Here is a 14,268-nt window from a genome sequence, read left to right on the forward strand (position 1 = left end):
GTGCAAAAGAACAAAAATTAAGAAGTCTGAAACAAATTGCTTTCCGGTTAATGCTTGGTTTGACGAGGAATGCAAAAAGGCAAGGAGAATGTGGAAAGAGTCAAACAAGGATAACATAAAGCTCAAATCTTACAAGCATTTATTAAGCAAGAAAAAGGTTGATTTCATGGTTTCAAGGAGGGAAGAACTAATCTTCCTTGGGAAAAATAATCCCAAATTATTTTGGAAGGAGCTCCAACCGAAAAAGATACAAATTGGAAATAATATTACAGCTTCTAAATGGTTTGACTATGCAAGACAACTCTATGAGCAGGTTCCCAAGGTTGACCCTCCCCCCTTGGTCAACACTGATACTAAACTCTTCACGGTACAAGAGGTAGAGATGGGTATCAAGAAGTTGGGTGTTGGAAAAGCAAAAGACTTAGCTGAACTCCAAGCAGAATATCTAAAGTGGGGCTCAAAGATTCTTGCACCTCACATTACAAAAATCTTCAACAACATCATACAACAAGGGCTCCCCACAAATTGGACAACTAGTCTGGCAATACCTCTTTTCAAGAGCGGCGACATCAATAATCCCTCCAATTATAGGACCATCATGATAAACCCTTTGTTTGCAAAGCTATTTGGAAGCATGCTAGAAAACAAAATTAGCAAGTGGGCAGAAGAAAGAAATAAGCGTGCTAAAGGGCAAGCAAGTTTTAGACCTAAGCATTCCACAGTTGATCATTGCATAACTTTAAGGCACATCATTGAAAAAGTTTGGGAGAAGAAGGAAGAAGTCTTTTGTTGCTTTGTTGATTTCAGAAAAGCGTTTGACTCGGTTCCTAGGGATAAACTTTGGCACAGAATGGAGGAACTTGGGGTTCCTAAACATTTGAGAGCAGTTGTGCATAGGCTGTATGAAGAGGTGAAAGTCAAAATTAGAACTTCAGCAGGCATTTCTGAAAGTTTTAGAAGCGATATCGGGGTCAAGCAAGGTTGCCCACTGTCTCCTACCCTTTTTGGTTTATATATCGACAAGCTTGAGGAGTGGTTAAATTTGCAAGGGGGTGATGGTATCTATTTGTGCAAGTTTGTTATAAGGCTTCTTTTGTATGCAGATGACCTTATTCTGATTGCTAAATCGGCTCTTGGTTTGCAAGAGCACAGACTATCCCTTGATCATTTTTGTAGAAGTGTGGGGATGCAAGTCAATATCAGCAAAACGAAAGTAGTGGTCTTCTCTAAGAAAAGAAAACATAACCAACATAAGTTCTACTTTGAAGGCAACATTCTGGAAGAAGTTGCGGATTACAAATACCTCGGAATTGACTTCAACAAAAATCTAAGCTGGAATGGTTGTAGAAAGAAAAGAACTTTGGGGGGTTGGAAAGCATTTTATGCTTTTCAAAATAGGTGTAAAGAGGCAGAGTTATGGGACTGGAAGACCACTCAAACTCTTTTTGGGCTTCTAGTGATTCCAGTGATTCTATATGGTTGTGAACTGTGGGCTAGCAGTACTTCCGACATGCAGTGGAGACAAATTGAGAAAATTCAGAAGCGTTTGATTACAAACAAATTTAAGATTAAAAGTGCAGTTCCTTATGATATCTTGTTAAGTGAAACAGGGACTGCTCCTATTGAAGCAATTGCTATGGTGCGAGTCATAAGGTATTTAAAAAAAATTGAGCAAATGGAAGAGGGTAGATGGCCTAAGGTTGTCTTTAATGATAGATTGTGTAAGAGCAAAAAAACTTGGATGCAGCAAAATAACAAATGGTTTAGTAAATGGGATATTTGCTTGAACGCGTGCCCCATAAACAACAAAGAGATAAAAGCTTTTGTTATGGAAAAGTTCCACAAACGTACTTGGGAGAAGGAGCTAGGAAGAAAGAAAAATTACTATATTGAAGTGTTTAATCCCACTCATAATCATCAACCAAAAGCATACATAGAGGCCAATATCTCTTGGAGAGCCAAAATTCTTATTGCTCAGTTAAGGACTAATTTTCATCAACTCCGTTGCGAAACAGGGCGCTGGAAAAGGCCAAAGGAAGCATGGGAGGAAAGGGTATGCATTTTTTGTTCTTCCGGAAAAGTGGAAACAGAAAAACATTTCATTTTAGAATGTGAGGCCTTCAAAGACAACAGGGAAAGTTATGCAAATACGCTGGCAGCTAGCTCTTGGGATAATCTATTTAACGAGGGGTTTGTCGAGAAGATGGGAGCGTTTATTGTGAAGCTTCACAAAAAAAGGGCCGAATACATCAAGCAGATGAAGAAGCAATCTGTCCCATAGGCTATCTTTAGCCTCGTGGACGTTAAAATAATTTCTTTCTTCTTTCTTTCTTTCTTGAATAAGATCCATTAAATCATTGACATCTATAAACAACTTAATAATTAATATAAAAACTACTCACGATTAAAAAAAATTGGAATAAATAGAAACTATTATTAAAAAAAATTATATAATATTTTCTGAAATATTATAATTGTATTGAAATTCTACTCAATTAGAAATTACTCCCTTTAAAAAACATATAAATATTATTTTCCTTTTAAAATATCAATAAAAATATTTCTTCAACAAATTCAATACTTTTAACTACTTGAATTTTCTTGGACGTTACTTTATTGAAATTCTACTCAATTAGAAATTACTCCCTTTAAAAAACATATAAATATTATTTACCTTTTAAATTATCAATAAAAATATTTCTTCAACAAATTCAATACTTTTAACTACTTGAATTTTCTTCGATGTTACTTTTAATCTATATATTTATTATATAAATATATTTTTTTAATATAATATTTTGCATTAAACAATATAATATTTCCCAAAAAAATTATTAAATAATATATATATATATATAACACTTTATTTGCGTCATTTATCTTTCTTAATCTACATTCATTTTTATAAAATTGTTAATATGCAACATTTCTCTTTCTCAATTTACATTCATTTTTATAAAATTAAATTGTTAATACATATATTCCTCAACTGTCATAGTCGGTGATATTAAAGTGTAAAATGAGGGAGAGTTCTTAGTGACATTTCTCTTTATCAATCTACATTCATTTTTATAAATTTGTTAATTCATATATTACTCAAATGTTATATTGGTCGCTAGTGGTTGATATTGGAGTGAAAAATGAGGGAGAGTTCTTTTCTTATATTTATAAAATTGTTTTAATACATATATTACTCAAGTGTCATATTGGTTGCTAGTTGTTGATATTGGAGTGAAAAACGAGGGAGAGTTCTTTTCTTATTTTTATAAAATTGTTTTAATACATATATTGCTCAAGTGTCATATTGGTTGTTAGTTGTTGATATTAGAGTGCAAAATAAGGTAGAAATTGTTTTAAAACATATATTACTTATTTGTCACGTTGGTAGCTAGTTGTTGATATTAGAGTGCAAAATGAGGTAGAGTTTTTTAATTTAAGAAAAAATTCCAGATTTGATTTTGACAACATCCATAATGGGAGGTTGTCTAGAGTGGAGTGATTGGAGTGGTTGTTGGTTGTCTAGACTAGAGTGACATTTATGTTTTTAATCAATATTATGTTATTTTAACAACATTCACTTTTGTTGGTTGTCTAGAGTGATAATGGGAGCAATATGTTAGTTTGTTTTTTTTTTAAATCAATTTTATAGGCTATTGTGATCTTTAGGAGTTTGAAATTTTATTTTTTAAGTAAAATAATATATTTATTGATTAATTATAATATAAATTTTTTAATTTATTGAAAATAATTTTTTTTTATAGAATTAAAAAACAACACTTGTATGTGTATTTAGTTATTTTTATTTTAATATTATATAATTATTTTATTTTATTTTTTTAATGTTATTTTATTTTAATTTATATAGATATATAAATATATACATATTATTCTTACTGATCAAGGTGATCTATATGTCATATTACAGCATCAGGATTGGGTTTTCCTTCTCATCATTATATGTGGGTATTAATTGTGGGGAGGCATGGCTTGCACCCCCCTCCTCTCTGAGACTATTGCATGCAAGTTTGGCTCCCTCCCACGCTTGTGACTACTCTTCCCTACTCGAGATGGTTAAGGCAATAGACATCTATTTTCGTGAATTTAGCGAGTTGAGGAAGGTGAAGGGAAATAGGTATATTGTGTAGTTTAGTTGTGGCAGGTTTTGGACGATAGCATAGAAACATTCTGATTGGGATAATTGGAGTATAAAACCAGTAAGGAGCTGGAATCCTTTCCCTCCTTCTTCCCATAAAATTCTTGGTGATTCTTTCGCTCTAGGAGTATTTGGTGCCCTTGGGGCCCTAGTTGAATACTTTGTCAACTCAAGTGTTTGGCATGCTAGTGTGAGCACTCGTGAGGGCTCAACAATGGAGGGGAAAGGTGGTTGGTTTGGGTCTTGTGGTCATTTTCTATGCATGGTTCACATATCTCGGGTAATTACCTCTTCTCGACTCAATTTGTTGCATGTTCCTATGTTCAATTTTACTCTAGTACTATTGAATTATGAGGTGCGTTGAGGAATCGTCGGGCCTTCTCTGGTGGGTTTGTTTTGATTTGGTATTTAGAGTTGTACACTTGTTGTGGTCCTGAGTATATCTCTACCTAGTGGGGAGATCGCTCACCCGTGGAAGAATTTTTTGTGGTTGTGGAAATTTTGGTTGTGTTTGCTAGACAATGGGGTGACTTGGATTGTTCTGGTGTGGCTTGGGAAGTGTGGGCTTAGAACATTTCTGGTGTTCTGGGCTATATTGCTTGTGGAGGAGGAGATTTATTTCTTCGCCATCTTGGGGTCATGGGTGTGTGTTATTTCATCTCTATTCAAGCTTTATTTAGTTATTTATAAGTGTGGTCCGCCTTCGAGTTAAAGGGTGTCGTGATGAAGTCCCATTTTGAATAAGAAAATTTCTACCGTGTTTAGACACCTAAACTCAGATGTCGACGAGCTACCAAAAAAGGGTGCCACCATGAATAAAGAAGAAATACAATTAAATCAGAGATGGGACTTCTTGCCATCCCTTGACATATTAAGTATTCGAAATAAAAAATTGACATCAAGGAAGAGAGCTCTATGCCACCTTCTCCATCCTTTAAAATTTTTTCATATGTTGAAGAGCAATCAATATTTACTAGTGGATTTAAGGGCCCAACATCTTTACTTTTCCCAATCATCCCTCCCTCATCTCTGGTCCTGGATTATCAAAATTCAAGGTCTCTTTGGATGGTGTATAAGTGGCCTCCCTCTCTAGCATCAATTATTAATGAAGGTATCATCTATTTAATTGATATGAGGTATGGGTCATTATAGTTTCATCGGGTTGAGGCGCTCAATGTTGTTTTCCAAGGAATGAAGTTAATTACTTCGTCCTACAGTGTCTCTTCAACAAATTTTCTATGGATATTTGGGTCTTATTATTGCAGTGGCTCATGCAAAATGTAACAACCCCCTCCTAATCCTCACCATAACCCTGATTAAGATGGGATGGTTACTATGTTGAACCAAGTTCCAAGGTGCCATTATGGAAATGGGGTCTAAAAAAATCGATCTTCTCAACTCACTTAAATCCTAAGTTTGACATCACCATTGTGTTTGTCTCGTCAAGACGATTCCAATGATACAAAACTTTACTTCAATCCAACCTTTGTATAAAGAGATGTACCCATTATAGTTCCCACGAATTAGATAGCACCACATCATCATCTCAGCCACTTGGAAAACATGTGGCTATACCCCGTGGCTAACATCCAAGTGCCACATGGTAGATGGTTAATGGATGTTGATCCGTACATGGGTTTAGGTTCCATGACCCCACGCTTTGCATTAAAATGCAAATCTTATACATGTAAGCATATACATACATACATACATATATATATATATATATATATATATATATATATATATATATATATATATATATATATATATATATATATATATATTTGTCGCTAACTTCCCGTTTCCTAGGCTCTACTACCCAACCCATTTCAATTATGCGCATAAATATTGCTCTAGGATTCATCCTCCAGTTGACATGTCTATGGGTCCGCATAAATCCAATGGATGCCTTGTCGAGCACGCGTGGATGCTACTGCATCTCAGCTTGCATCATCCCGCACATTCTAACATGTGCTCCTCTTCATGCTTCCAAGAATAGCCTCCAAGATTAGGTGTAACACGGGGCCACACCGCTCAATGTGTAATCTCTTGTGATTGGTCCTTCCCGACATCAATCTGATGACTTTTCCATTGCAACTCGGTCCTTGTTGGCCTGGCTCACCCTTTAAGCATTGTGGAAGGCCACCTCTAGGAGAGAGACTCTGGGATGGGAAATTTCCCATTATCTGTCGAATTAACTCTCATCTAAGGGGGGCCCACCTAAATACTTTTAATGATGCGATATGTATTTCGCATGGGTAATTTGATCTCCCGCTGTTCAAGGCAAGGACTCCAACTCACCCTTTCCTTTTCCATTGTTTTGGCTTCACCAAGTCATCCTGGGCATTCCCATCATGTAACTTCCTTTAGCTTACAGGAATGAGGCCTCTGAGACATATCAACCTAAGCTCCTTACTTTATGTGCGCTATGTGCAACCCCACAATAAGACTTAAATAAAATAAGGGTGGCTTTCCCGCCGACTATGTGTAAGGTTTCAACGCGAAATTCTTTTTGAGGGCCGATATACATAAACATGCCATCTCTATCAAGGATTATGGGGTTTATGCCAAGGTCGGCATGGCACAACATTGGAATATATATACATCGTATAATAAAATGAGAAAAGAAAATGATTACAAAAGGATTGGTTTAGCGTAAACACATTAATAAGGCATACATTTGTTCACTATTCTAAGCTTCTACTGGGCTTTTCCCATTCGATATATTTATGTAAATACAGGTTTGTAGTAGGCTATCCTCCTTAGCTTTATGGATATTTACCATCCTGATAACTAAACTATACCTCGCACAGACACTCATTCAGCTAACAGAGAATTGATGACTTCCTCTGGACATAGCCAAATAGACTAAATTGAAGACTCATGAGACTCCAAGAGTAACCTGCTCCTAAGGATTGATTCAAGAAATTATCAATGGGTTGATCAATTGATATAAATAATACCTAGGACACAAACAAGAGTAGGTACTGTTGACATGTCGAATGTTCGGTGTGCCAACAAAGAGAACCAACCCGATCGCAGATCCCAATTAGATCCGCTTTCGTTTGGAGTGGCTAGTTCCAACGAGTTTTAAAGGATCCTGTAAACTGTTATAGGTGTCAAAAGATTGCTTCTTGGAGGAAGACTTCAATTAAATAAACAAAAGAAATAACTAACCTATATGTATCAAGTCCTATCTACACCAATTCTACCTACTTATGCTAGTTCTAACTATTCTAATCTATCCTACAGGAGCGCAATAAAATAGATTAAACATCATATATAGATTCCAAGTCCAGATGAATCAATTACTGAATTCACCTATGAACAAGACTGTATTTAAGCTTGATTGCAATCTAATTATTGATACAAGAATACACATTCTTGTTCCTACAAATAAAAATTGCTTCTGATGTTTAATATAGCTTCAAATCGGAGGCCGCTCATGAGTTAACCATGATAATGAATTATATTCGAATAACCAAGACTCGTCATAAGTTGTCTGTTATCACTGTGCACAAAAACAAAACATATATATCCTCATGCCAGTCACAACACCCTGATTCCAAACATAAAAGAAAAAGGAAAATTAATTTGAAAAAAAGCTTCTTCTTTACCAAAACAGTCTTCTTTATTAGAATAATAAAAACGACCCCTCTTCTGCCAAAAAATTCCTTTACCCATATCTAGAGGTAATACTTATGCAGCAAGACAACTAACCCTCGGTCTTCCATGACTTTCCACTTCCCGTTCTTTTCAATATAAAAATTAAAATATACAAACATAGAACGGTCAATGAAACCGTTGACACGTCGAGGCCACACTTGCTGGAGCATTTTATTTCCTGGAGGAAATGAATGGATGCCAACGGAAAGAAGAATTACTGCAATCCATCTCTTTGCACTTGTATCAACTAAACGTTATTCCCTATTATTTCCTAAAGGAAAATGAAGACATTGCGCTCATCATCGAACATCTAGCATGATTTAAGGCGTATCTGGAGGTAACAACAGCTTGATGGATCTGCGCTGTGAGGAGTACCTCCACTTAACAGAGAGTGTGCCTCCATTATGCACTGTGGCGGTTCCATATCCCTTTGCATCTTCGTTGCAACCCTTCATGATGCTTATGCATCAGCTCATCGACCTCGCTTTTCTTCTCTTGGTCCTCTCCTGTAGAAATAATTAACATTAGCTATGATTATGAGAGACATGATAGAAACGCCCAAAAACAAACCTTTCCTTCATTAAAACTTTCATAAAGAGACAGAATCTGTAACTGGGAGCTCTATGAGTCCTTTGAGCTCTAAGTCTCAAGAGGGCATGGTGATCTTTATTTGGTCACGGCATAATGATGGCTCTAAACTTGCTAGGCAATGGGGAACTGATGATTAAAGAAAAACGGATAGCCATGTGATGAAATGGTTAAAGTCTTTCGGCGCGATGGGGATGCATCTCTTTCGAATTTTGTTTTCACTTATTCACGTTTGGTACTGTGAACTGAGAGACCTCAAGGAATTTCCCTGAAATCTAGAGTTCAGGCATCAGGGGAAGCGATCACATGACGATCTCAGACTCCTACTATCTTAGGCGAGGTTTCAGTGTTGGTCACGATTCAACCTTCAGGAACCTTTAGGTTGATTCCACGAATTATAGTATCAAGCATTTCGTGACACTCTTCAGGCATGCACAGTCACAGTTTCCATTTTAATCTCAAAACGCATTGCAACCATAATTATTAAACCATTGAACCATTCAGCTTTGAAGACATAATTCCATCTGACAACTCCAGTTATCATTCAGAGAAACGAAAGATCAAACTTCTTAGGGGACCCATTCAAATTTCCCCCCAGAGCAGGTTTGAATAGGGTGGTGGTTATGGCCGCAACAAACTCTAAAAGTGTTGTTCCCTTTAGGAAACAACACAAACATTCCAAAAAGGTGTTGTTCCCTTTAGGGAACAGCAGTTGTTCCCTAGAGGGAACGACAAAAACACTCCAAAAAGGTGTTGTTCCTTTTAGGAAACAACCGATGTTCCCTAGAGGGAACAACAGCTGTTCCCTGGAGGGAACAATAAAAGCACTCCAAAAAGGTTGTGTCCACAACAAAATCCCTGACACTCTCATATTTGATAATGCTTCTTATTTTTCATCACTAAAATTGACTGAATTTGCTATCGATAAATCAATTCACATAGGGTATGCATCAAACTATTACCCCCAAGGAAATAGAGTTTCAGAGTCCTCAAGCAAAAACCTCATCCACATAATCCGTAAATCTGTCGCCGACAACCAAAGGAATTAGCATAATGCTCTAACAAACGCCCTTTGAGCCAATAGAGTCACCCCAAAAGTAGCATTAGGGAATTCCCCATACTTCCTCGTCTATGGAAAGGAAGCGATTTTACCTCCCAATGTTACTCTCACCTCTTTACAGCTCTCCCAAGCCTCAAGAGGGACTCCTTCAACTTTACTTCAAAAAAGAATCAACCAACTGGTGAGGTTGGAGGAATTGAGAGAAAATGCTAAAAATAAGTTCAGGAATCACCAAATGATTGTGAAGAGATGGTTTGATCACCATCAGGTGGGAAATAAATATTATCAAGTCGGAGAGCTAGTCATGAAATGGGACAAGCTGAGTGAGCCGAAGGGTAAGCATAAGAAATTCCAATATTTATGGTTGGGCCCGTTCCAAGTTGAGGAAAAAATTGGTCAGGGAACCTACAGATTAAAAACTTTACAGGGAGAAACCGAAAAACTCCATGTTAATGGCCAACATCTTAAGAGATACTTCCAGTAGCCACCACATGGTGGTTACCTCCTGAGCAGGTTAGGATTCATTTTATTTTGTTGTTAGCTTAGTTATATTTTCATATTGTCCCTTCTTGTCTTGCGCAAAGTTTATCTTCCTTTGGTTTTGAATTTCAGTCCTTTTCAGTCAATTGATTTCAATCTTTTAGTCTCGTTTTCACATTTTATAACTCTCTTCCGATTGCCCTCATTCGCTACCTTTAGCCTTTTTCTTCCCTCATTAACTTGCTGGTGAGTCTGTAGATCCCAAATTCATTATTACCTTGCAAATCAAGTGAACCTTCGATGAGCCTATGAGAACTGGAAAATCAACTATAAAATTCGAATCGAAGCCACTCATTGGCATCTGTTGGGAACTAGGTAGGCTCTGTTGATAACCTGGACACCTGAAGCATGTAGGGACATCTTTATAAAATGAAAAAATGCGTAACCACGGTTGGACTGGCATGGCGGAACGCTACATTTTTAAAATCCCACCCAGACCTAGCCTATACTTGCCTATAAGGTTTGCAATTATTCTCCATTGGCTCCACCCACCACACTAAAATTTCCAATATATGTCATCTACAAGTAAACCTCCTTTCATGGGCTAAGCTCGTTGTCATATATCCTATGGAAAATTTAATTATGCTCTAGTCCTTGTGCTCGAAACTGGAAGGACTTATTTAAAAGAAAATGAAATTTCGCGTCCTTGTGCCAATCTAGAAGGACAGGTTGTTTTGGAAGCTGGTTGGAGTAGGGACTGTTGCTGGACTTAGAGTACCGGTTGACACAACAAGCCCAACCTTGCTTAAACGGTTTAAAAATATGGCATGATCCATGACTGTGCCCCATTCGATCATATGAAAGTATAGCACTAATTTTTTTTTACATTAAGTGTAGATAGACATATCTACTGATATTCATCAAGCTTGATGTGCGATAAAGAGCTGAGGTACACACCTAAACAGGTATTGACAAACCGGTGATGGCCCCGAAAGGATTTTGAAAGCAGAAAACAGGTAAAGGAGGGTCAATAAATCCCATAATACGACCATTGGAGAATGCCTGTCAAAACCCTATCAGTAAGTAGAAGCTATTTGTCTTTATCCTGCCTTAAGTGATTAATGTTGAAGTGGAACCCATGCCTGTCCATCTATACAGTTTGAATTTCGATTTTATCTTAACACCCTGATGTTCTATGGATCAAAGTTTATTTGGTAACAGAGATAATTGGTTCGCCTAGCGGTTTGCCATTTTGTTGTGGCCACAACCTTTTTGGAGTGTTTATGTTGTTCCCTCTAGGGAACAGTTGTTGTTCCCTAAAAGGAACAACACCTTTTTGGAGTGTTTTTGTTGTTCCCTCCAGAGAACAACTAATGTTCCCTAAAGGGAACAACACCTTTTTGGAATGTTTTTGTTGTTCCCTCCAGGGAACAGCTGCTGTTCCCTAAAGGGAACAACACTTTTAAGTTTGTTGCGGCCACAACCACCACCCTATTAAAACCTTCACTAGGGGAAAATTTGAATGGGTCCACTAAGAAGTTTGATCTTTCGTTTCTCCTAATGATAACTGCAGTTGTCATATGGAATTATGTCTTCAAAGCAGAATGGTTCAATGGTTTAATAATTATGGTTGCAATGCGTTTTGAAATTAAAATGGAAAGTGTGATTGTGCATGCTTGAAGAGTGTCACAAAATGCTTGATATTATAATTCATGGAATCAACCTAAAGGTTCCTGAAGGGTGACTCATGTCCGGCGTTGAAACCTCGCCTAAGATAGTAGGAGTCTGAGATCATCGTGTGATCAATTCCCCTAATGCCTCCCCTGATGCCTGAACTCTAGATTTCATGGAAGTTCCTTGAGGGCTCTTAGTTCACAGTACCAAACGTGAATAAGTGAAAACAAAATTCTAAAGAGATGCATCCCCACTGCGCCGACAGACTTTAACCATTTCATCGCATGGCTATCCGTTTTGCTTTAATCATCAGTTCCCTATCGCCTAGCAAGTTTAAATCCATCATTGTGTCGTGACCAAATAAAGATCACCACGCACTCTTGAGACTTAGAGCCCGAAGGACTCACAGAGCTCCCAGTTACAGAGTTTGTCTCTTTATGAAAGTTTTAATGAAGGCAAGGTTTGTTTTTGGGAATTTCTATCATATCTCTCATAATCATAGCTAATGTTAGTTATTTATATAGGGGAGGACCAAGAGAAGAAAAACGAGGTCGGCAAGTTGATGCATAAGCATCATGAAGGGCTGCAATGAAAGATGCAAAGGGATATGGAATCACCACAGTGCATAATGGAGGCACACTCTATGTTAAGTGGAGGTACTCCTGACAGTGCAAATCCATCAAGTTGTTGTTACCTCTAGATACGCTTTAAATCATGCCAGATGTTCGATGATGAGCACAGTGTCTTCATTTGCATTCAGGAAATAACAGGGAATAACGTTCAGTCAATACATGTGCGAAGAGATGGCTTGTAGTCATTCTTCTTTCCATCGACATCCATTCATTTCCTCGGGGAAATAAAACGCTCCAACAAATGTGGCCTCGACGTGTCAACGGTTTCATTGATCATTCTATGTTTGTATATTTTAATTTGTATATTGAAAATAATGGGAAGGTGGAAATTCATGGAAGATTGAGGGTCAGTTGTCTTGTTGCATAAGTATTACCTCTGGATATGGGTAAAGGACTTTTTTTTGGCAAAAGAGGGGTTGATTTTATTATGCTAATAAAGAAGACTGTTTCGGTCAAGAAGAAGCCTTTTTTCATATTCATTTTCCTTTTTCTTTTATGTTTGGAATTAGGGTGTTTTGACTGGCATGAGGATATATATGTTTTGTTTTTGTGCATAGTAATAACATACAACTTATCATTGTTAACTCATGAGCAGCCTCCGATTCGAAGCTATATTAAACATTAGTTGCAATTTTTATTTGTAGGAACAGGAAAGTGTATTCTTGTATCAATAATTAGATTCAAATCAAGCTTAAATACAGTCTTGTTCATCGGTGAATTCAGTAATTGACTCATTTGGACTTGGAATCTATATATGATGTTTAATCTCTTTTATTACGCTCCTGCAGGATAGATTAGAATAGCTAGAATCAGTGTAGATAGGACTTGATACACATAGGTTAGTTGTTTCTTTTGTTGATTTAATTGAAGTCTTCCTCCAAGAAGCAATCTTTCGACACCTATAACAGTTTACGGGATCCTTTAAAACCCATTGGAACTAGCCACTCCAAACGAAAGCGGCTTTAATTGGGATCTACGATCGGGTTGGTTCCCTTTGTTGGCACACCAAACATTCGACATGTCAACAGGTACATCTTTCCCCAAGGATCAACCATCCCTCACCACCATTCTCTTATCAGAGTGTTAACATTGCAAAGAGTCATCCATCTCTTTAACAATCATGAACTTACCAAGTTCACCCATTCATCACATACGAATTATTTAGACTAGGATTGTAATCAAATCATACAGAAGTTCATACTAGTTTACATTCATGCCTTCAATTTTAATATATATATCTATATATATATATATATATATATATATATATATATATATATATATATATATCGCAGGTAAGCTCAGAATCACAGTCTCAAGGACTAATCAATAGAGCCTCATTCTTTTCATTCATAAAGAAACATGTATCATTCAAGTGATCAACCCAAGCTTAACTTAACAATTGAACATACACATATGTATATGTTTGTTCAATAGCACAAGTTAGATATACAAAGACTTATCTTGAATTGACGCTAGAGTTGGCAAAATAAGATCGGGACTACAATTATCCACCCAACCACTACTACTTGTAGCTATAACCCACCAGCCAAATTCTAATGCTTGAGGTAGAGTGTTCTCAGAAGATCTTTCAACCATGAATTTAGTTGAAATGGGGTGTCTTGAGGCTGCCTCATCTCCACCTACCAACTATCAAACCTAGTAAACACATTGAATTATTTCATTGACTTGTATCCATCTTCTATTCACGAGATTACACTAATATCATTCGTTGAAAAAGGGTATCTCAATACTACCCTACCTTCACCCACCAGCAAGTCCAAGACTTCACTTTAGGCAAAGAACATAGTATTCCATGCAGAGGGACTTATAGATGAATATCCCAAATTATCCAAGGATTTAGACATAGAGAGTCTTAATTTAGTAGTGAAGAGAGATATAATTAATAGCGTGGAGGGTTTATCAGCCATGTTACCTTTTGAAGGAACAAGAGTACACTTTCCATTTCTTAAAGGCTATCAACCAGCAAGGTCTTTGGTTGATTTATCATC

This window comes from Pinus tabuliformis, chromosome 2_1, assembly GCF_031772625.1.
Source record: "Pinus tabuliformis cultivar Carrire ecotype Pingquan chromosome 2_1, CPIR1, whole genome shotgun sequence".
Classification (NCBI taxonomy): Eukaryota; Viridiplantae; Streptophyta; class Pinopsida; order Pinales; family Pinaceae; genus Pinus; species Pinus tabuliformis.